At 41.4% G+C, this 25,835-nt stretch overlaps 1 long non-coding RNA gene and 1 pseudogene across 2 annotated transcripts; one reads left to right on the top strand and one right to left on the bottom strand.

The window, feature by feature from the left end:
* Positions 1-25,835, top strand: part of LOC111972085 (CUGBP Elav-like family member 5) — a 387,343-nt pseudogene that overhangs the window by 294,443 nt on the left and 67,065 nt on the right.
* LOC111972086 (uncharacterized) lies at positions 16,914-20,625 on the bottom strand. 2 transcript variants are annotated; one of them, XR_002878371.2, is made up of 4 exons: positions 20,547-20,625; positions 20,159-20,240; positions 18,681-18,794; positions 16,914-17,182 (listed from the first exon to the last, which is right to left on the bottom strand). It is a non-coding gene; the product is annotated as an uncharacterized lncRNA (long non-coding RNA). The 2 variants fall into 2 exon arrangements; XR_011480736.1 differs by lacking the exon at positions 20,547-20,625 and having other exon boundaries at positions 20,159-20,540.

The following is a 25,835-nucleotide window of genomic DNA, read 5'->3' as shown; positions in this document are numbered from 1 at the left end:
TCAAGCTTAATGATGAGCTTGGAGGGTACTATGGTGTTGAATGCTGAGCTGTAGTCAATTAACAGCATTCTTACATAGCTATTCCTCTTGTCCAGATGGGATAGGGCAGTGTGCAGTGTGATGGCGATTGCAACGTCTGTGGACCTATTGGGGCTGTATGCAAATTGCAGTGGGTCTAGGGTGACAGGTAAGGTGGAGGTGCTATGAACCTTRACTAGTCTCTCAAAGCACTTCATGATGACAGAAGTGAGTGCTACGGGGCGATAGTCATTCAGTTCAGTTACCTTTGCCTTCTTGGGTACAGGAACAATGGTGGCCATCTTGAAGCATGTGGGGAAAGCAAACTGTAATAGGGAGAGATTGAATATGTGCATAAACACACCAGCCAGCTGGTCTGCGCATGCTCTGAGGACGCAGCTAGGTATGCCATCTGGGCCGGCAGCCTTGCAAGGTTTAACACGTTTAAATGTCTTACTCGCGTAGAAGGAGAGCCCACAGTCCTTGATAGCGGGTCGCATTGGTGGCACTGTGTTATCCTCAAAGCGGGCAAAGAAGGTGTTTAGTTTGTCTGGAAGCAAGACGTCAGTGTCAGTGACGTGAATTATTTTTATTTTTGTAGTCTGTAATTGTCTGTAGACCCTGCCACATACGTCTCGTGTCTCAGCCATTGAATTGCGACTCCGCTTTGTCTCTATATTGACATTTTGCTTGTTCGATTGCCTTGCGGAGGGAATAACTACACTGTTTGTATTCAGCCATATTCCTGGTCTTCTTTCCATAGTTAAATGCAGTGGTTCGCACTTTCAGTTTTKCACAAATGCCACCATCTATCCACGGTTTCTGGTTAGGGTAGGTTTTAATAGTCACAGTGGCTACAACATCTCCTATGCACTTCCTTATAAACTCACTCACCGAATCAGCGTGTAAATCTATATTATTCTCTGAGGCTACCCGGAACATGTCCCAGTCCACTCTCCATATTTTCAAGTATGGTGGTGGCTGCATCATGTTATGGGTATGCTTGTAATTATTAAGGATTGGAGGGATATGTCAGGATTAAAAGTAACCGGAATAGAACTAAGCACAGGCAAAATCCTAGAGGAAAACCTGGTTCAGTCTGCTTTTCATCAAGGGGTATGAACATTTTCTGAAGGCACTGGATATACAGTATGGGTTGTATTGGGATACTATATATGGGTCGATATAGGATACTATATATGGGTTGTATTGGGATACTATATATGGGTCTTATAGGGAAACTATATATGGGTTGTATTGGGATACTATATATGGGTCGTATAGGGAAACTATATATGGGTTGTATTGGGATACTATATATGGGTTGTATGGGATACTATATATGGGTCGTATAGCGAAACTATATATGGGTTGTATTGGGATACTATATATGGGTCGTATAGGGAAACTATATATGGGTTGTATTGGGATACTATATATGGGTTGTATTGGGATACTATATATGGGTCGTATAGCGAAACTATATATGGGTTGTATTGGGATACTATATATGGGTCGTATAGGGATACTATATATGGGTGTTATAGGATACTATATATGGGTTGATTGGGATACTAATAGGTCTTATAGGGAAACTATATATGGGTTGTATTGGAACTATATATGGGTCGTATAGGGAAACTATATATGGGTTGTATTGGGATACTATATATGGGTTGTATTGGGATACTATATATGGGTCGTATAGCGAACTATATATGGGTGTATTGGGATACTATTATATGGTTGTATTGGGATACTATATATGGGTCGTATAGGGATACTATAATATGGGTTGTATTGGGATACTATATATGGGTTGTATGGGGATACTATATTAGGTCGTATAGGGATACTATATATGGGTTGTTATTGGGATACTATATATGGGTTGTATAGGGATACTATATATGGGTGTATTGGGATACTATATATGGGTGTTATGGGATACTATATATGGGTTGTATTGGGATACTATCATATGAGGTTGTATTGGGATACTATATATGGGTTGTATTGGGATACTATATATGGGTTGTATTGGGATACTATATATGGGTTGTATTGGGATACTATATATGGACGGTTTTGGGTTCAAGTATATAATATAAAAATGGAGACAAAATTCAAGAAAGCATGCTATTATGCCAAGAGTCTATTGCATTGTCACAAGTTACACCAAAAAAGGCTTCTAATTAAAAAGCAATCAAATTGTGCTGAATTCGTGTTGCAAACCAGAAAGGTGTCGACTTGTATGCATATTTTGATTGCTCAGATTGTTGACAATGCATCATAAAACAATGCTATACACTTGGGTATGTACTGAGTAATTCAAGCTGACCAGCTCTTACCATAAAGCATATAGGTTGTATCTGCAGTGGCTTGTTTATCTACAGTGTATCTCTAAACGGTGTGAAAGTGCTGCAAGTCTGCAACAAATTACCTATGTTAAAGTGTGTACGCTGTACATCGTTGATCGAAGCCTCACTGGAGGCACTCTGCTTATCAGGACAGCACGACGATGTGGCTGGAATGATTAGTTAGTCTAACAATGAGACTTCACTCCGTCTGCTTGGCCATTTCCCCGTTTTTCCTCGTAGTCTAGGCGGATAGTCTAAAGGGTGAGCCTGAACATATATATTGTCAGTGAATGGGAGGGAGCAAAACAAGAGCTCTTCAATTATTTTGTCATTTAAAACTAAATCGGGTTGGAAGGAATCAAARAATACTTATTTTTTTCTCTGTCAAACCTAAGGAGAGAAAGTGGTGTTTGTCTCTGTTTGTTTGTCCTTGTCCTGTATACAGCTTCTATCTCTGAGAGGACCTTCCAGCACGCACTCCCTGGTGTGCCTATTAGAGATGTCTGGCATTCTGAGGGACTAAATTGGCTGGATGGGTTTTCACTGGGCTTAGCCACCATGCTGGCACAACATGTCTGCTCTACTTCTACTGCACCTGCTGCTGCCACTGGGAAGGACCATAGCCAGCTCTCACAGCTCTAGCTCTAGCCCTGGCTCCAGCCTCCCTTCAAAGCCCAGAGAAAAGCTGTTGATGGCAGCAGCTGCTTTCCCGTGGGAGCTGGGGAGTTCAGGAGGACTGGTCATTAGTGGGAGCCACTGTGCTGTGTGCTGGGGAGAGACAGTGTCAGGCGCAGACAGCTGTGAGACCTCCATCACCCAACAGCCTTACTGCACGGCCTGGATTCTACCTCTACCTCTCATACAGGAGAGAGGAGAGACAAGATAAATGCATGGTCCCATGTGGTCTTGGAAACACAGTTGGGCTGCTTCCTGAAAGAAAAAAGTGCTTTACACTTTTCACCTATGCTGGTGTTTGGAGGATATATTGGGATGGTTTGCTAACAACACCTGTGCCAATATAACCTCGAAACACTGGCTTCTCGGACATTATCATTTAAACTAAGGCTCATGCATCCCTGTGGTGAAAAGTGTTGGTTTTATACAACGGTTACCAACATATTAAAAATCTGAACAAGGCAGTTAACCCACTGTTCCTAGGCCATCATTGAAAATAAGAATTTGTTCTTAACTGACTTGCCTAGTTAAATAAAGGTAAAAAAATATATATATTCAAATAATGATTGACATATTTGATGAATTTATTCATACTATCCTGACACAAATCTAAGGTTGCAACCCAAGCCGGCTGGTCGTTCGTTCAATCGGTTCTGTTGCCAGAGACGCGACCCAGTCGTTAAGTCTTTTTGTTCTGTATCTATGGAATCGACCCAGTCATCCGTTCTAAATGTCCCATTGCCATATTGGCTGGCAACGTTCTTATCCCTTGCTTGCTACAGACACGTCAAACAGTGCAGCTAGAATAATAGCAAAGGAGCTGCATTTGCATTTGTTTAAACTGTTTTCTAGTGACATTTATTTGGATACATCCATAACAATGAGCTAATGATGCATGATTTCGCCTGGCATAGAAAATGGGGTCTCTCGTCTGGAAACTGTTGTTCAGAGGAGCTAGCCAACAACACAGCTAACACAATCACTTAAAACTGAAGCTGKAAAGACAGCAAACTAGCTGCATTTCGTTTCGTTTTACCTGTTTTCTTTTGACATTTCTTTGTATATATCCATAAAAATCTGATTCATGATTTCGACAGGCTGAGAAAAGCTGCCTGCCTGTCTGTCTCGTCCCGACTCCCGATATGTTCATTACTATGGGACAGCTGGAGATCGAAATTCAATATTGAAACAATGTTGCAAATGTCGGAGAGATGCTAGTCTAAAAGAAATGGGAGATTATGTCCAGATGCTTTTTATAGTGGAGATCAGATTTATAAATTGCTTGGCTGGGCTGATGAGACTGTGGATTCACAGTGAGATGGAACAGAGTAAATAGTAATTTCAAAGTCATAGCTTCAGCCGGTGGTAACTTGTGGAATAGACACCGGCTTGAATGTGGTTTTAACTAATCAGCATCCAGGATTAGACCCAACCGTTGTATAAATATTCATAAGCCATGAAGGAGGAATGGATGCAGCTCGATTTTGGAAGAACTCTATTTCCCTAGTAAAAGTCTGGAGTATCCAACTTTCTAATTCAGGTCTTGCTCTGGTATTTAAATTATTAGCAGCAATTGATCTTGTAGCCACTAAATTAAAGAAAATGTAAAGACAGCGTGAGAAAGACAAAAACATCAGAGAGCCTAATTTAAAACACCTTAATCATCTCTCTGCATTAGACGGCATTTCAAACAATATGTCCCCAGCTATCTGCTGACCGACCACTCTCTCCCAGTAGTATCTGGCTAACACAGAAAATGACTCAACGCTGGCATTTGCTTTGTTTCCACTCCACGCTAGTTATCGTCCTATCACATCAGTGCGATAACATCTGACATATCAGGAGTTGACATTTGGTGCGTGCTGGAACATTATAGGTCTCTGTCGAGTTGAATGGAGCTCGTTCCCGCTCCTTTATGATCTAGGAACATCTGGAGATGCTGCTGCTGCCACACCATGCAGAGAGTTCTAAGAGGGAGGGGAGGACTGTGTGTGTGTCTGCATGCTTGTGTGAGTGTGTGCAGTCATCACATGCAGCCCATTGCCCCGGCTACTGGAGCGGGATTCATCCACCACACACACCGGAAGTGATGCGCTATGCCACCAATTCACTATGCCTTGTTCGTGCACTTTTTTCCTTCCTTGCTTTGCATGCATTGTTAAATAGGACTGATGGAAGCACTCTGGCCGTTAGTCACTGGCTAATTTGTGTGCTCTTACAGTACAAGTACAAAGATGTCAAGCAGGATCTGTGCGCTTACCTTGTCTTCCCCTGAGACCATTAATCCTTAGGCTGGTGTCGTCTCTGCACAGCCTCACCTGGCTCCCAGCACTGCCAGAAAAACTGCTGTTTGGGCCTTTTTTCCAAAATGTATTCTGTGTTCCAGTCAGCTCTCATCACTGCAGAAATGTGATTGTAATGGAAGAGCAGAAGACATCAGCACACTTCCTTTAAGGGGGAGCAGGGAGGGGTGAGCATCTAAACCAGACAGGGAGAAGAAGAAAGGAATAGAAGCAGAGATTCATCACAGCGACCTTCAAAGAACATATATTTTTCCCCTGAATGGTATACCTTGTAAATGTATCATCTCCAGTGACTGCACGGGCCCTCACTTAAATTATCATTCCGTGAAAGAAAAATGTCTGGACAAAGTTTGAGAAAATAAATATTTGATCCTTTAACAGATTATCAGAACAGGCAAAATGGTACACACATTTGAAAGGTTTACTTTGATAGGAAAACAACAGCACTCTGCCAAAAATCCCACTGCAAACATTCAATTTCTTCTAAATCTGTTCTCTACATTTGTACATTTTAATTCCTAGTCCATGCATGCAATTATTATTAATACTTAACAAGACTAGCAATTATAAGACAACTCTTATGCAGCTGCAATGGATAACTAATACGACCTTGTGAATGAAAAGGTACATGTGATGCATCTAATTAGGATTCCAGATCAAACAATTACATTGATTTTGAAAAAGAATGTAGATGCCTTCACATTTGAGAGATGTTAATGCTGTTAATCACCATGACAGTGCCACGTTTAATGTAAGATGCAATGGTACAGTAGGCTTGCCTGGCTACCCATCCACATCACTGCGGCCAACTGACATTTATTTTGTAACGATCAATAGAACAGTGGAATTAAATTCAGGGTGAGTCGTTAGGCAAACAGTAGGCCTCCTGCATACAGCTCCTTGACATCAACATACGCTGTGATAACATCATCATATTAAAACAACAATCAATGCAAGGGTAAAGGGACCCAGTCTGCAACAACAGTATGTCTTTAGTTCTAGGTGCAGTTACATGGAGAGCTCAGTGTAGAAAGGCAATTTAAGAGCAACCTTAGTAACTCTCAGCATGTAAACAGAGGAACACACACACACACACACACACACACACACACACACACACACACACACATCTTCATGGGAGAGTTGAGGGGGAGGTGGGGGGAGGTGGACTGTAGATTACCTTTGCAATTTCAGGAGAGTATGCGACTGATAATGATCTGGGATGTTCTCGGGGAAAGGTCAGCTGAAATTGCAATAAGCCTAATTAGTAGCTTATCAATAATGTATCCTGCAGGTTCAGTGGATGTGGAGAATGAATACCAGGCAGGGAGAAGCACAGCACAGAGTACACAGAGCACACATACCTCCTCTCCTGACATTTACCAACATAGAAACAGCTATGCCACACAGGGGAGCAGAGCTGAGCAGCAACCCAGGCAGTCGCATTAGTATGCTGATCCTCTCTAATAAACTGCATCCCAAATGGCACTCTATAGTCCCTGGTCAAAAGTAATGCACTTCATAGGCAATAAGGTGCCATTTGGGACGCAGGCTAAAGCAGTATGGCGTGACTAGCTGGAGAAACTTCAAGACCCTGGAATTTAGCACCGAATCAATTACCATCGATCACATCGTCAAACTTAGAGGCCATATGAGGGAAATATGAGTTAAGCTCTAGACATGCACTATATCATATAGCCTTCTGTACTGACATATAACAATTGTAGTTATATGTCAATTATGCTGACATATACAGTACTACTGTGGCTTTTCCACACAGGTAGCCAAAGCTATGTCTGTAGTATCTCCCTATCATCATATCTATGCCAATATGACACCAATGTCGATGAAAATGTGCAAATCAACTTGGAGGTACACAACACCCTTCCCACCTCTCAGAGTATTTTCTGTGGCTACCTAGCTCAAATTCTAGACGTCAGATTAAAACGAGGCTATAGCGTCCCCATAAAGTATGAATTAGGCTGTTTGAGAAGGTTTGAATCCTAAGCAACCTGCCTACACATTGTTTGAAGTACAGTACCAACATAGCTACTGTGTGCTGGAAAACCTTGATAGAGCATGGGTGGAATAGGCCAATGCCTACTTCTCACTTTTAATAGTAGTTAATGTACTATGCAGTAGTACTGTAGATTCTATAGGGTGTCATTTCACAGGCATCCCTTGCATCTTCTGACATCATGTCCTGAGACATTGGTCATGTACATATGGTTAAATATTCACTATTTCAATTGTTTACATGGATGTTTCCTAAGCCTTTAATAAAAAAGGGGTTCATTATTTACAGAATATCATGTGTTATGAGACTTGTATATGTTCTAATCTATCTTTAGATACCGGTATACATCATTTGTGAGAGGGATGTAAGATGGGACATGCTAATTTAATAGAATGGACCACTGTTCATTACAAAGAGGTTTCTATTTTTCATGGTTCAACAAAGACAGCAACTTTCACGTCAGAGCCAAGTCAACCTCATGCCACAGAATGACATAGACAAATTTGCTTAACAAGTCACATAATATTGCACACTGAGTGGACATACTCTGTRTGCAATAATTAAGCAATAAGGCACGCGAGGCAGTGCTGATGCTATCACGTCGGGCCAGACAACGCCATTTACCTAAGACTGTATTCCTAATACAGCACTTATTTCTTTCATAAAACTGATAGCAACATATTTAAACGATGAGTTACATATTTTAATTTAAACATTATTTTGATAATTAAATAAATACAATTTCATTCTTCCACCAGAAGATATAGTCCGGACAAATCAGCTTGTTAGTCATTTTGGTMATGTTGCTACAGACGAGACCCAGTCGTTAATTATTTTTGCATAGTTGCTATGCAAAAAGGACTGGTCGTCTGTTCTAAACAAAATGGGTGCTATGCAAGCTGGATAACGTTCTTGTCACTTGCTAGCTAGCTAGCTAGCTAGCCAACTTAAGCTAACTAAGTTACGTCAAACATTGAGCCTGGAATGACAATACACTAGCTGCATTTTCATTTGTTTGAGCTTTTCTTCTATTGACATTTACTTGGATCTGTCCATGATAATGATGTTGATGTGTGATTTCGCCTAGCTCAGAAAATGTTGTCTCGTCTCACCTGAGAACCGTTCATTCTCTATGTATGATACAGAGATTGAAATTCAAAAGTGAAACATTGTTTCCGAGGTCAGACAGGCAGACAGCGAGGCTTATATTAACCCCTGCTGTAACAAACTAAATGCTGAGGCTTATATTAACCCTGCTGTACACAACTAAATGCTAGGCTTATATTAACCCCTGCTGTAAACAAACTAAATGCTGGCTTATATTAACCCCTGCTGTAACAAACTAAATGCTAGGCTTATATTAACCCCTGCTGTAACAAACTAAATGCAGGCTTATATTTAACCCTCGCTGTAAAAACAAATGCTAGGCTTATATAACCCCTGCTGTAAAAACTAAATGCTAGGCTTTATATTAACCCTGCTGTACAAACTAAATGCTAGGCTTATATTAACCCGCTGTAACAACTAAATGCTAGGCTTATTTAACCCTGCTGTAACAAACTAAATGCTAGGCTTATATTAAACCCTGCTTGTAACAAACTAAATGCTAGGCTTTATATTAACCCTGCTGTAACCAACTAGCTAGGCTGGAAGCAAGGAGAAATAATGTGCGAGTTGAGATAAATAAAAGAGATGATTGGSACAGCAACAGAACATGATATTCTTATGGAGATGCAGTGATCATTTTCAGATGGAACTGTTAACAGACATAGAGTGCCTGTGACGGCCAATACAGCACGGCTTGGAATGCTGCTTGTCCAATCAGCATCCAGGATCCAAACAACCAGTTTTATAATATACTGATAATGTACTGTATCATTTTTCTCCTCTAAGTGATAATGTACTGTATCATTTTTCTCCTCTAAATGATAATGTACTGTATCATTTTCTCCTCTAAGTGATAATGTACTGTATCATTTTTCTCCTCTAAGTGATAATGTACTGTATCATTTTTCTCCTCTAAGTGCTTCTCTGAATGATTTCAAATATGAGTGTAAAACTAACTGTAAAATAATAAAGCTCAAACGGAAACCTGAGCGTGCTTCATAATTCATTTGAAATGTTCCTCGTACGATACTTTCTCACTAATAAGTACTTCAAGATTGAGACGGATATTTGCAAAATAAAAAAAAACTGTCTGCGGAGGTGGAGTGTTCAAGAACAATCCAGCTTCCAGGGCACATGAAGGGACGGAGGAAGAACCATCAGTAGCATGTGAGATGAGGGGAGAGACAGAGGGGCCCGGGGGACACTAGCATGTCTTCCTGTGGCTGCAGGTTGAAGGTAGGTGGGATGGTGGGAGGGGGGTTGGTGTGTGGTATGTTTGATGTAATGATCCCAGGGCTTTGGCCTCAGCCTGTTGATAAGTTGCGACGCGCACGGGAACAGGGAAACATGAGAGTGAGATGAATATGATTGGATTGCCGGCCGACCGCAGCCTTTCCCATCTGTCTCAGAGTCTGCCATCCCATTTCGCAGGCGGCGGGAGGTAATTGGGTTCATTGTTCTCACCACAGGATCCCCCAGATTGAAAGCTTCATTATCTGGATAACCATGAATGTAAATGAGGCACACGTATGCAGGCAGGATAATGGGAAAAAATAGATCATTGCTTGCCACAACCCCCACCCTCTTAACACATTTCTCAAGCACTGCCCCCCCTCCCCTCGCAGACATACACACATACACATTTACACTCACACACTCCCCCCTCCCTGATGTGAGTGAGGGTGTGGGTGTGTGTTGGAGTGTTGTAAAACAGTGTGTCTAGCTGTGTGTGGAGGAAGTTGTACATGTCTTCAGGGAAGATGCCGACTGCTGATGTGTTCTCCTCTGAAGGCTGTCTGGTCGGCGTGTGTTAAGCGTTCACAGCTCTGCCTTCCAGGACACTATGTGACACTGCAGGGCTGAGCTGCTAAACACCATGTGTATGTAAGCATATTCTGCATGTGTAGACACAGGTACCCCACTTCATCCTCTCTGTGAGGATGCAGTTAGGAGTCAGCCAGTGGGCTTTCAGGACAACAATATATACTGAGTGTACAAAACATTAGGAACTGTTTTTTCCATGACATAGACTGACCAGGTGAAAGCTATGATCCCTTGTTGATGTCACCTGTTAAATCCACTTTATTAATCAGCGTAGATGAAGGGGAGGACACAGTTAAAAATGAGGCTTTTTAAGCCTTGAGACATGGATTGTGTATGTGTACTATTAAGAGGGTGAAGAAGACAACATTTGTAAGCACTTTTGAATGGGATATGGTAGTAGGTGCCAGGTGCACCGGTTTGAGTGTGTCAAGAACTGCAACGCTGCTGGGTTTTTCACACTCAACTGTTTCCCCGTGTGTATCAAGAATGGTCCATCACCCAAAGGACATCCAGCCAACTTGACACAACTGTGGGAAGCATTGGAGTCAACATGGGCCAGCATCCCTGTGGAACGCTTTCGACACCTTGTAGAGTCCATGCCCTGACAAATTGAGGATGTTCTGAGAGCAAAAGGGTGTCCAACTCAATATTAGACAGGTGTTCCTAATGTTTTGTACACTCAGTATGCAACATGTGCTGCTGTGAATTATTCATGTAGAACCAACGTGTTGGAGTGATCATGYCTGTCCTGGGTAATTAGGTGGGATTTGCGGGGCGTTGTGAGAGGGTTGTGGGAGCGTTGTGTGACTCCTCCTGCTTCCTGACAGTGGGGTCAGTGTTGACGTGGGTTCCGAGCCGCTCCGGCCAGGCAAGAGTTAAAAACAAACTGCTTCTGAAAATAAACACGAGTGCACAGCGGAGCAAGCCACTCTCAGATCCTCTGGCAAATCCATCAATTAGCTGCAGATGTGATCTGCATAGGAGATTACCGCAATATAAGCATGTCGGGAAAACGGCCTAATCCGGTCTCTGATGGGCGCTCCGATTTTCAATTTGCTTTCCAACAGGGAGCACAGATCTGAGACCTGGGAATGGGGGGGAGCACTAATATACTTAGAAGCACCTCATCCCTCAAGATTCACACTCATCACTTTTTAATTTATCAGACAGATTCAGATTCATCAGACAGATTAAAACTTTACAGATACCAAAGTCAACCCCCTAACGACCAAAGCAAACAAACAAACTCCAACGTGACTAACAAAGGCAAAGGCCAAAGTGTCCAAAGTCAGCAGCAGTGTTGTTTGACGGTTGGTGGTTGGTCACTAAGTTAGCGGGGAGCGGTGTGAGCTGTGGTACGACATGCAGGGGCCTGGAGTCTGTTCCTAGCTATGCGTTTGCCTGGGCTGTAGAGTCCCCGTCGCCCGTCCTCATCACAGGGCCTGTCAGACTGTGTTTACTCTCCTGAAGGACGTTTTGCCTCTGGAAGCCCAGGAATGAATGGAGAACTATTTTCTCCAACAGAGACTAGTCAATCACTCCACATTTACTTAAAGCAAGGACTCTCCATACTGTACACTGCACAGCATGCCAATAACACTAAAACCGTACAGAAATGAAGGAGACAGCGAAATATTTGTTTTTGCCTGTAATATTTACCTGTAAGTAGAAATGTGAGTGCACAGTAAAATATGTACTATTTGCTACATAACTACAGAAGCATATATTATGTCTTATTTGATTGGAATGTTAGAAAGTAAGTTGTAGGTTTATGTGTCGTGACAATTGTACCGAAGCTTTACGTGAGAAATGTGTCTGTTTGTTTGACATAAGAGAATAGATGTATAAAGGGGAGGATTCCATTCCAAGCTGGCTGCATAGCTAATGTCATGACTTGAGTTAGGCAGATGGCAGAAACAGTTAGGGATCTCATTAGACCAACCAAGCGTCCATGCTTTGTTATAAAACCTTTCATTAAAGTTCCATGGCTGGATCACTATACCGCCCAATGTTGGTCAAAGTCACAAGAGGGGAAAGAAGTGTTCAGTGTTTGTCTCTGTGAGATGTAAAAAGACAGCAAAACAATATTAAATGAATGCATTAGTTTGATTTCAAAGAAAAATCTGGAGTAAGATAGTTTGTGCGTTGGTGTGTGTTTGTTACTTGGAAAGTGTGTGTGTGTGTGTGCGTGGGTGTGTGTGTGCGTGAGTGTGTGTGTGATTGTAAGCAGGGTGTATTTGTGAGGGTGTGATGGCTAAAGCATCCTTGCTAAGCATAGCAAACAGGATTGTAATGGTCACAGAGCACATTTCGTACAATTTGCGTTGTAATTCGCTTAAATTAGTTCGGCACAAATGCACTGCAAGGTTTGAGAGTTTGAAATACATTTCCATCCATGCAAGGGCAATATCAACTGGCTGGGGGGGGGGGGGGAGAGGGGAGAGTGGGGAGTGAAGGGAGGGAAGAGAAGGGAGACGGGGGAGAGGGGGAAGAGAGGGAGAGAGAGGGGGACAGGGGAAAGAGAGGGGAGGGGAGGGGAAGGGGAGGGGGAATAGAGGGAGAGGGGGGGAGAAAGGGAGGGGGAAGTGAGGGGAGAGGGGGAGGGGTTTGGGGGGGGCATGGGCAGAATCCAAGCGCTTTCATGTTAGCGTGTATTTGATTTGTATCATCTTTAATGATACAAAAACTAAATGGACCACAGACTAAACGGATGAGTGGCAAATTACACTGTGGCAGCCCCAAGATAATATTCATGTTTTATGGGTTTTTAACCGACATACTAAATGAAATGTTCTTTATGGTTAAAAGCATAGAGGTAATCATACAGTAGCAAGCTTTCTTATTATAAATAATGATATGTACTCTGAGGGTTCAGAGTGCCTGGTTGGCAGCAGTCACAAGATAAGGAATAAGGCTAGTGCCATCCCATGTTGTGGTGATCTACCAGACTAGACAGACTACAGAGAGAAGAGGGGAAGCACAGTAAAAGAGAGAGAATACTCTATCCTCAGGCGAGGCCCATGTCCTCCACCTACCCTGCCAACACGCCAACTGCCACAAGTTTCAGCGATTCCCCCTCAGATTTCACCCAGCCAGATAAACATACTGTAATTATAGATAAACTATTTTTYTCACAAATTACAAAATGTATTATCCCTTTTCCCTGGCCTGTGTTGATGTTGATTGCTTTCATAATTTCCCCAAAATAATTTGAACATTTGAAGAGGAATTGGTAATGATGAGTGTTGGAGTGGTTTCTTATCTCCCATTGGTGTCCTCTTTTCTGTGACATCTTCATTCTGTTTCTCTTCTCTCCAATCCCTTCCATTTTACTGTGCTGTTTAGTCATGACTAGAGCTAGCTGTTGACTAGTTTCTGAGAACCCTCTGCTTCTTTCATGTAGTATTTCTACACATCTTCACTATAAGACCAGTCAAAAAGAGAAACACTTTCTCTGAAACTTRAAGTGTATACTAGCAAAGCACTATATCAAATGCAAGAGAAGAAGAAGTTTGATCCATCAAAGCAAAAAACATGCATCGGCACCTTGGCCCTGGCTGACTGGATTTAGCTTAGTTGTGGTGAGCATCACTGATCGACATCTAAGGAAAGCAATCGGCAGGTCTATTATGCACAGTTTTTTCCACTGGTACCTCTGGTGATGAGAGAGCATGAAGAGAGGCCAGAGCACCGTAGGAGACAGAATCACACAGAGTCTCTCTCCGAGCCAGAGTAGAGAGAGACAATTCAAAACTATTTACAGGGAGTAGCCGCCTCAGAACCACTTTAGCCTTGGGACGCAAAATACTTGAAAATAAGCTCCCGGTCTCTTTGATGCGGTGCACCAATTCTAAACGCATTTCAAGTCTTGCTGCCTTTGAGCCAAGGACAAGTCTAAATTGTCTCATTGAGGAGTGGATGGACGGAGGTGAGGATGGGTTAAGTAAAAATCAAGAAATGATATATTTTTCTCAGATGGTTCTATTACCATAATGTACGTCTGGTATGGAGCTGACAGGAGTAATCCGCAGTGGTGTTTTTCAGATGGCTATCATCAGTGTCTTATGTACAAAGGTTTGTTGCTGCTTTTCCACTGATGACTGAACATAATAGCCTTGGGAGTCACTTCTGGCATGAAGATGAGCTTTTATCTAAAAGAGACGTTGCATCTCCGGCACGCTCGGTCTGCTTAACAGGTCTAGTGTGATGGAGGAAAAGTGTTCTGAAGCCAATTAAGTGAGCCGTTCTTAACATCTGCCTTGGGAGAAGATTTCATTTTTTGCTTGTTTTTGTGTATTGTGTGTTATACATGGCAATCTGCTGTTGTTTCTGCTCAACAGTTATTTGTCACAACAGATAAGAGCTCCGGCAGCCCAAACACTCATTACACCTCTCAGAGCTGAATGGCAGGAAATTACTAACTGGGGGAGGGGGGGAAGGACATCCACCAAGATGTGCATACTCAAGTGCTGGAGGCAAGGCGCAACAGCACATGGAATGAGAAGGTATGAAAAAATCAACATTAAAGCTTTTCAGCTAGAGGAAGAAAAACAACTTGATTATCAAGGTTTGACTGATCCTATAAATGTCAAAACCTGGCCACATTCTAGGAACAACATTCACATGTAGATAGGTATCAGTTATTAAGAATGATAAAAAGCCTTTTTCTGCATTGTGTTGTATTAGCATGCCCAGTGTAGGCAGTTGAAATATGACAGGAGGAGAAGTTTCTGCAATCTCATACTGGCTGTGGATACGCTAGGAAGCCATACTGCTGAGCAGCTTAAGGAGCTGAGTGGCACCACACACACACATCTGGAAAGCCTACAATTTCGAAATAGGATGGTTACTAAACTGCTGTAACCATGGCTTTTCAGGTCTCTGTGTGTGCTTCAGAAAGTCACTCTGAATGGAAATAAAAAATAACATTTCCCAATCCCCCGGACCTTGAACGCGTTCTCTTTTTTTCTTCAAGAGAGACGGAGAAAAGTAAATTCTGAGATTTTCACGCATCAAAAGTTCTTTGGCCTTTTCTGTTCTGTGACCAGCGTGTCACTATTCCCCTCTCTCCAACCGTGCTCTATTTTCTTCTTCAGACACTTTGGAATCAGAGGTCTCTTGACTTTGACCGCAGCATAGACAACAGATGGTTGAAAGGCTTGTTTGAAGATAAAAGCAGAGAGGAGCCATAATCCATATTTTGACAGGAACATGCAGGCTTAAGAGCTTTGTGGCACATCCACACAGGCTTCTTTCTGATGGAGTATTCCAAAAGCAGACTGTTTGATGACGACTGCCCCTGGCCCCTAATAGATTTAGACTTTATGGTTAGAGGCCATGCATTGCTAGTGGACACATTATCTACAATCAGACAGTTGCATTTCTAACTTCCTTACTTAGACCCTTATTTTGAGAAMCATTGCTGTTGTTGCTCATTATTTTCCATGTACACTACCGTTCAAAAGTTTGGGGTCACATTAATGGACATTTTTTGTCCTTTAAAATAACATCAAATTGATCAGAAATGCAGTGTAGACATTGTTAATGTTGTAAATGACTATTGTAGCTGGAAACAGATAATTTTTTATGGAATATCTACGTACATAGGCATACATAGGCCCATTATCAGCAACCATCACTCCTGTGTTCCAATGGCACGTTGTGTTAGCTAATCCATGTTTATCATTTTAAAAGACTAATTGATCATTAGAAAACCCTTTTGCAATTATGTTAGCACAGCTGAAAACTGTTGTCCTGAATAAAGAAGCAAAGAACTGGCCATCTTTAGACTAGTTGAGTATCTGGAGCACCAGCATTTGTGGGTTCGATTACAGGCTCAAAATAGCCAGAAACAAATAACTTTCTTCTGAAACTAGACAGTCTATTCTTGTTCTGAGAAATGAAGGCTATTCCCTGTGAGAAATTGCCAAGAAACTGAAGATCTCGTACAACGCTCTGTAATACTCCGTTCACAGAACAGCGCAAACTGTCTCTAACCAAAATAGAAAGAGACGTGGGAGGCCCCGGTGCACAACTGAGCAAGAGGACAAGTACATTAGAGTGTCTAGTTTGAGAAACAGACGCCTCACAAGTCCTCAACTGTTAGCTTCATTAAATAGTACCCGTAAAACACCAGTCTCAACGTCAACAGTGAAGAGGCGACCCCGGCATGCTGGCCTTCTATTTTTTTTTTTTATCATCAGGTGAATGATAATGGCAAAGAGAAGTAATCAACATTTTAAAATTATTAGATTTGGTAGATAGTTTTTCGTTATTTTGACCTTCCCACATACTTGGAAGAGGAAGTGTCAACTCTAACATATCCTATTAGCTAGAATGGATGGTTAAACAAAGGTTAGCCATGTGTTGGCAAAAATGTATTTCCAAGTCAAGAAAGCTTTCCGACAGCCAGCAGTACCTCCGCAGAGCCCTAGTTGAATACCTCTGCAGTATATGATACTGTATATAGTAGGCTGTGTACTGTAGTATATATACAGTATATCAGTGGAGGCTGGTGACTTGAAAAAATGAGGAGGATGGGAGATCCACAGTATAGGCGCGGCCCGCATGGAGATGACAAAGTGTGTTTAAAAAATCGTCAAAGTCTAATTATTTTAACCTAAATCATTTAATAAAGACATTTATAATACAGTATTATGGGTAATGGAAATGAAACAGCTACTTCTACACAGTGTAGAAGGGATCACAGCAGTGATTGGATGAGGTTATGAGGCATGAGTTGAGGTATTCAGAGGCTTGACTTTAGTGCAGGACAGGGGATGAGGTGTTCATAAGCTTCAGTGCAGGACAAGCTCATCATAGACGGATGGTGTTGGAGAAGAGCTCAACTCTTCCACTGAGGGCAGGACAGGATTTGACTGGGAAGACAAAAAACAATAACACAATACACTACATACAGTTGAAGTCAGAAGTTTACATACACCTTAGCCAAATACATTTAAACTCTGGTTTTCACAATTCCTGACTTTTAATCCTAGTAAAAATTCCCTGTCTTAGGTCAGTTAGGATCACCACTTTATTTTAAGAATGTGAAATGTCAGAATAATAGTAGAGAGAATTATTTATTTCAGCTTTTATCTCTTTCATCACATTCCCAGTGGGTCAGAAGTTTACATACACTAAATTAGTATTTGGTAGCATTGCCTTTAAATTGTTTGACTTGGGTCAAACGTTTCGGGTAGCCTTCCACAGGCTTCCCACAATAAGTTGGGTGAATTTTGGCCCATTCCTCCTGACAAAGCTGGTGTAATTGAGTCAGGTTTCTAGGCCTCCTTGCTCGCACACGCTTTTTCAGTTCTGCCCACAAATGTTCTATAGGATTGAGGTCAGGGTTTTGTAATGGCCACTCCAATACCTTGACTTTGTTGTCCTTAARCCATTTTGCCACAACTTTGGAAGTGTGCTTGGGGTCATTGTCCATTTGGAAGACCCATTTGCGACCAAGCTTTAACTTCCTGACTGATGTCTTGAGATGTTGCTTCAATATATCCACATAATTTTCCTTCCTCATCTATTTTGTGAAGTGCACCAGTTCCTTCTGTCGCAAAGCACCCCCCCGTGATTCAAGGTTGCGATGGTGTTTTTCAGCTTGCAAGCCTCCCCCTTTTTCCTCCAAACATAACGATGGTAATTATGGCCAAACAGTTCTATTTTTGTTTCATCAGACCAGAGGACATTTCTCCAAAAAGTTCGATCTTTGTCCCCATGTTCCGATGCAAATCGTAGTCTGGCTTTTCTATGGCGGTTTTTAAGCAGTGGCTTCTTCCTTGCTGAACGGCCTTTCAGGTTATGTCGATATAGGACCCGATTTACTGTGGATATACGTACTTTTGTACCTTTTTCCCATGATGTCAAGCAAAGAGGCATTGAGTTTGAAGGTAGGCCTTGAAATACATCCACAGGTACACCTCCAATTGACTCAAATGATGTCAATTAGCCTATCAGAAGCTTCTAAAGCCATTAGATAATTTTCTGGAATTTTCCAAGCTGTTTAAAGGCACAGTGAACTTAGTGTATGTAAACTTCTGACCCACTGGAATTGTGATACAGTGAATTATAAGTGAAATAATCTGTCTGTAAACAATTGTTGGAAAAATTGCTTGTGTCATGCACGAAGTAGATGTCCTAACCAACTTGCCAAAAGTATAGTTTGTTAACAAGAAATGTGTAGAGTGGTTGAAAAACGAGTTTGAATGACTCCAACCTAAGTGAATGTACATTTCCAAATTCAATTGTTGTTAGACAAAAGAGCTAAAAATGAGTTAGCCCACGAATGGAGTAAAATCACGTGACTGTATTTGTGTATGGGATTGACTCTACATACAGTAATGAGAGAAAATTGATAGGTCTACTGACAGTGCTTGGAGAGGAAACATTCATTGTGCCTGTGGATGAGCAGGCACATGAGATGTGGCTTCAGTCCATGTCAGGAGAGAGTTGACAATGRCAGTGGAGTGGACTGGTCATCACCTATTAATCAGAGATCAGGAGGGGACTCAGCTGTAAATACAAATAGCAGATACTGTACATTCCATTACAGCAGTCCCATCATAGTTTAGGGCAACAAGTTTCTCCATGTAGTTAAACTCAGACATCTCAGAATTCACAAAGTCAAACAAAGACTGTGCATCTCGCCCACTTGACACATTAAAGTGTCACAAGAAATGTTCCTGAATAAAGCCCTGATCATCCACATACCTGACGATGACGATAACTGATAACTGCGAGCAGACTGGTGGCACCACAGGTCGCAGGGTGGTGGGGCAATGTTTTCCCTCTAGGGCCTGGATTGTTTCCTTATTTGATAACCTAACCAGGAAAACTCTGGACCATATAGGGTATGAAGTGATTAATCAGTTTTATATGGGCTATGATGGGACCAGTTTTTCTAATCAGGTCACATGACTTTAAAAAACTCCTGGAAAAAACTCCTGGCTCTAGGGAGGATGAAAACCCTGTCAATCTGCAGCAACCTTGTACTTGTTCATATKAATTATATTTAGACTAGACTAACAAGGGGGTTTCCTCTACCAAGACACAGAGACAACAACTGATAGAGAATAGAACTCACAGGGCTGAGCTTGCTTTTTGCATGTTTGCATCATGCAGGCTTATGCAACTGTAGTCCTTCCAAAACATTTACTCACAGTCTATGTCATCACTATTATGTTGATTGATTAATTCCAGTTAATCATTTTGGATTGGAAAGGTGTAGGCAGCCTAGCCAAGTTTGAATATAAACCAAATTTGATCACATTCACATTTTCTCCTGACAAACAAATGGATTATAAATACATTATGTTACCATTTTTTTTTTACCATGACCAGATTAACAGGGCGCATAGGCTGTATGCAGCTGCTATTATTAGTAGCCTACAGCTGATCAGATTGAAAAATCGTCTCTTTTTCAGCATATCAGATCTCTAATGTTTAGGTCTAGCCAAGGCTGCTGCAACATTTATGTAATGAGTTTTTGCGTGTGTCTGTCCGGAGTGATTGATTATGTGTTGTCACCTTTGCTAAATAGATACCGGAGTAATGTGGAAAGCCTACTTCTGCGCAAGCGAAAAAATGTGCTGCGTCAACCTCTCTTTTTAATCTCACTTTTAATGGATGATACGATGGAAGCGATCAAATCATTCTGAATTGATTTCAACATCCCAGAGAAGGCAGTAGAAACTTCCGTATGCTCAGCAAGTAAAGCATCGTAACGTGCAATTAACTATGTACGCTCCTTGTAGTTGCCCTTGTTAGCTGAATTTTCCCTCTCATCGTACCCCTAAGTGAAAGCCAACTCTTGCTGATAAACTACTTGTGACCCTGTTTCTTCTTACCTTCTCGTTGTGTTGCGCAGTTTGAATATGCAGACGTTCGTCCATTACATGATCGATGTGGCTTTTTCCAAGAAGCTTGACTCTGATGTGGGCAATGAAAGGGGTTCTTCAACAAAATATCCACTACATTGTTGTTAGCATTAGCTAGCCATTCTGACGGAGAAAACTGAACTCTGGTAGCTGCTAACGTTAGCACTTGCTACTAAAGTTGGCAAGGCAAATTGAAATAAATTGCACTAATTCTACACAAAAGTTCTAAATCCAGAAAACAATATATAATCTACTTCCTCCGTCTCCTGTAGTTTGAAGAAACTAATTTGAATTGAATAATATCCAAAGAATGCTGAACTATTACTCTCAATCTCTATCCATTATGTCAACAACTCACCAAGCTTGCAACCCATAGAACCCCCATAATGCTCTGTGGCACAACCACAATACTCCACACTAGGTTCGTTCTCTGATCCTAATCCTATGATTGGATGGACAGCATGTTAGTTCATATTGTAAAAGCTTTGATTGGTTGGAGGTTGTCCTCCGGAAGTGGTCATAATTACCATGTAGGCTATGGAAGGGGGTAAGGCCTACGAGCCTCCTAGGTTTTGTATCGAAGTCAATGTAGCCAGAAGATGGGAAATAGCTGTCCTCCGGCTACACCATGGTGCTATCCAAGAATGTGTTGAGACTACTGTAGACCTTCAATRCAAAACAGTGTGTTTTAATCAGTTATTTGGTGACGTGAATATATTTAGTATAGTTTTATCTAAAAATAATAACTTTTTTAATGTTTCATTATATTAAATTCTTCTGAAATTGACTGAGTAGGATGGTCCTCTCCTTCTACCCCTGAGGAACCTCCGCTGCAGTATATAGTATGGATGAATCTCAAACTGAACACTTGGCCCGTAAGCCCTTTATCGAGTGGCAACTTGCTAATGTGTTCGACAGTGGTCACTCGGGTCTGCAAGTGGCAGATTTACATTCTGTATATCTTGGCTATAGGCTGAATTTTCCTAAACCAAGAGTCTGATGGGAGTTTTTATTCGGTTGAGGTATTAAGTCAGGTGTTATTTGTGTATATCAGTCCAGTCAGTTATTGATTTGTGGGCCTTCGAATGTAAACATTCTCAGTAGTATGAGTATGGAGTTAATGTGTGGGTATCCATATCAAAGCTACAGTAATCTCGTCCACCAGCCGTCTCTCTGTTTGAACCGTCTGGTTTCACAGCGCCTCAGAACGGGACTTGAATACGGGACTTGAATGGAATTCTATGGTAGGAGCGGACTAAACAACCTCTGCTTTCAATTGGCTGATCTCTCGGTTCATCACCATCTAGCATAACCCCCTGCATTGTAGACTTCAAAGTGCGAGCAGCGCAAGTGATTTAAACAAACATGTGAGTTCGGAAAATCTGCAAGTACACATCTTAGAAATAGTTTTCACATATAAACTTTATATGCCCGAACTCAGAATCAATTGGGCTTCCCAAAAATAATACATTTTGATTGGCGATTTTTGCCATCTAAAACAGCTGTAGCAGGCTTGCTCCCGCTCCCGCCTCGATGTTAACCTAACTCCTTTCAAGTCCAACTTTGAGGCAGAAGTGTTACCAGGCTCTATGTGCCTGCAATTTGAGCCTGAGGGTGAGGTTAGATGAAAGCAGATGTATCTGCCTTATGCCCGCTATTCTCTCTTCATCTCAACATATCAAGAGTTTAAAGTGATAAGGATAGATACGGGGCAGCACATGAAAGTAACATGTTGAAAATAACATGATAGAAATTAATAAATGAATTGATCAATGTTAGATAGCCAAACCCCTGTCAAAAAACATCAGATGTCGTCTCACACATTTGAAAAAATGTGCACCTTTATCTGTTGCTTCTGGTGAAAAGCAATGACATTTCAGCCCTTATGGCTTTCGGGGGCATGAGAGCACCGTGACCACCGCCATAGCAGCTCTTTGTTCTAACCCCTCAGGAAGGGCTTGTGTCTGAGTCTCCTCTCTGATTCTCTAGCACTGGGGGTTGGGAGGTGATGCTGTAGCAGGGCTAGAGGACAGGGCCTCTGTCAGTGCCTGCCATGAAGTCAGCCATCCTTCTCTCTCTCCTCTTTTCCATCACTCCATCCCTCCTCCCATCACTCCATCCCTCTGAACAGCAGAGTGGGAATTAGTAGTACTGTAGGATCCCAGTCCCTATTCTCCCAAGCTATGTTCAAATACCCATACTAACATGCTGTATACTACATATTTAATGAGTATATACTACATTCTATATACTACATTCTATATACTATTAGTTAATTTTTCAGTGTACTGTAAGCAAACGGTCTCCTTTGAGTTGAGTGTACTAGCGCTTTGGCTGTCTACTGGAAGTTGATGCTGTTGCTATGTAACTTCTTGCTAGCTTGTTAGCATGACAAATTAATAGTTAGACATCTCACGACTTCATTAAAAATGTCCATTGAGAACGCACAACGACTATACCACATAGCTAAGCTAATAATGACATGAATAATCAAGTCAATAAATGTTTTCCTCCATCTGTATTTGATGTTTCCTGATTTGTGTTCATTCCTACAGTATGTTTAACCCTATATGGCTCAACTTGGCACGCGATGCATTGTATGCGGCGCGAGACAACTATGTGATAGTTAAGATACTGGCAAGTTCGATGTAATAGTAGCCAACTAACGTTAGGTAGCTAGCTAACATACCGGTACATGCATGCAACTGCTGTAATGATATGCTATGTGGTTCATAAAGGCCTGTAGCGTAGCTAACACATTGTCAGTCAACATAATGTGTAACGTAACTTTAAAAAAAATCTTAACTTTTTTATTACATTGTTCAACATTTACTCAACATTTGTCCTAATAAGTTAAAGCAATACATATTTGCTATTTTTTACTTACATTTGTATCCGCTCTCGTCGGACTTCGGCTGCATATTTTCTGCAATTTTCTTAAAATCTGAATATGTTGTGAAGCCACTCCCATTTTCAGAAGAATTGCATTATGGGCTCTAAAAGCACAGAAATAGTGTCCACCGCTTGTATACTTCGAATTTTGGCGAATGTAGTACGACATCCGGGAACTTTTGGCATGCTAAACATATCCATACAATGACCAATAAGCATACTACATACTCAATTTAAAACACAAATAGAATGGTTAGTGCGGTTAGTATGAGTTTTCAAATACAGCTCCAGTCTCCTGTCTTAGGCATTCTTACACAGTGCAGGCTCCCCCTATATTAAGCAACACTACTGATCAAGGGTTTAATTTACACCTGAAAAGGGTGTTCGTGTCACAATCAGACATGCCAGATTGTCACCTTAAAAAGGGGATGCCATCCCTGGATCCAGAATCTTTTACCCATGGTTGCATTGATTTCCTCTAGTTACTGCAGGTCAGTGGAAGGAAATTGAATTGGAAATGTTAGGAAACAGGAGACTATTATTATTTTTTCCACCTCCTCGCCACATTTCAACAGACAGCAGAGAAACTAATGAGAATAGCAGTTACTGTCAGGACACACTTAAAAGACTGCTCTGACTTTGGCTTTTCTAATAACATCGTCCTCCAATGCGAAAGGTTACATTCACTCCTGTGGTTTTACAGCATATCGTTATGCATTTATGAAAGCCTCTCTTTTTCCCCCTCCTGTCCTCATGGGGTTACAGTACAGTACCAGTATTTTTACAGAGAGAAAGAACATTGGGTGAATTTTTGCTGGATATCTTGCAGAGATATTTTACCTCAGGGATACGGGTGAGGTATTAGTTTAATTGAGGGGTGAGGGAGGGTGTGGGTGTTTGTGTGTGTGTCTGTAAAGGGCAGAGGGGTATGTGAGGGGTGGGTATGGGGGGGCAGCGTACATGTTTTTTGGGGCATGAAAGTTTCATGACAGGTTTTCCCCTGTCATGTGTTTTGGTAGTATGGTATACATACAGTACCAGTCAAACGTTTGGACACACCTACTCATTCCAGGGTTTTTCTTTATTTGTACTATTTTCTACATTGTAGAATAATAGTGAAGACATCAAAACTATGAAATAACACATATGGAATCATGTAGTAACCAAAAAAGTGTTAAAAAAATCAAAATATATATTATATTTGAGATTTGTCAAAGTAGCCACCCTTTGTCTTGATGACAGCTTTGCGCAGCTTCTCTCAACTAGCTTCATGAGGTAGTCACATGGAATGCATTTCAATTAACAGGTGTGCCTTGTTAAGTTAATTTGTGTAATTTCTTTCCTTAATGCATTTGAACCAATCAGTTGTGTTGTGACATGGTAGTGGTGGTATACAGAAAATATCACTATATGGTAAAAGACCAAGTCCATATTATGGCAAGAGTAGCTCAAAAAAGCAAAGAGAAACGACAGTCCATCATTACTTAAAGGCATGAAAGTCAGTCAATGCGTAAAATTTCAAGAACTTTGAAAGTTTCTTCAAGTGCAGTCGCAAAACCCATCAAGCGCTATGATGAAACTGGCTCTCATGAGGATTGCCATAGGAAAGGAAGACCCAGAGTTACCTCTGTTGCATAGAAGTTCATTAGAGTTAACTACACCTCAGATTTCAGCCCAAATAAATGCTTCACAGAGTTCAAGTAACAGACACATGTCAACGTCAACTGTTCAGAGGAGACTACGTGATTCAGGCCTTCATGGTTGAATTGCTGCAAAGAAAGCACTACTAAATTACAACAATAAGAAGAAGAGACTTGCTTGGGCCAAGAAACACGAGCAATGAACATTAGACCAGTGGAAATCTGTCCTTTGGTCTGGAGTGCAAATTGGAGATTTTTGGTTTCAACCGCAGTGTCTTTGTGAGACGCTGAGTAGGTGAATGGATGATCTCCTGTATGTGTGGTTCCCACCGTGAAACATGGAGGAGGTGTGATGGTGTGGGGGTGCTTTGCTGGTGACACTGTCAGTGATTTATTTAGAATTCAAGGCACACTTATGGCAACCACAACATTCTGCAGCGATACACCATCTCTTCTGGTTTGCTCTTAGTGGGACTATCATTTATTTTTCAACAGGACAATGACCCAAAACACACCTCCAGACTGTGTAAGGGCTATTTGAACAAGAAGAGTGATGGAGAGCTGCATCAGATGACCTGGCCTCCACAATCACCCGAACCTCAACCCAATTGAGATGGTTTGGGATTAGTTGGACAACAGAGTGAAGGAAAAGCAGCCTACAAGGGCTCAGCATATGTGGGAACTCCTTCAAGACTGTTGGAAAAGCATTCCTCATGAAGCTGGTTGAGAAAATGCCAAGAGTGTGCAAAGCTGTCATCAAGGCAAAGGGTGGCTACTTTGAAAAATCTAAAATCTAAAATATATTTTGATATGTTTAACACTTTTTTTGGTTACTACATGATTCAATATGTGTTATTTCATAGTTTTGATGTCTTCACTATTATTCTACAATGGTCAAAAAAAGTAAAAACAAAGAAAAACCCTTGAGTGAGAAGGTGTGTCCAAACTTTTGACTGGTATTGTACATGATTGAGACCTGGATAAATGGCTGCAATAACAGCTTATAATTTTAAATGCATTAATGACTTAGATAAATAATTGTTCGTATACTTGAAAGTTGTGTACTGAATCCATTTCCAATAAGTATTTGAAAATACTTTTGAAACCTACTTTGG

Source organism: Salvelinus sp. IW2-2015, linkage group LG13 (assembly GCF_002910315.2).
Source record: "Salvelinus sp. IW2-2015 linkage group LG13, ASM291031v2, whole genome shotgun sequence".
Lineage (NCBI taxonomy): Eukaryota > Metazoa > Chordata > Actinopteri > Salmoniformes > Salmonidae > Salvelinus > Salvelinus sp. IW2-2015.
Note: the sequence above shows the minus strand (reverse complement) of the source record. Positions and strands in the feature narration are given on the sequence as shown.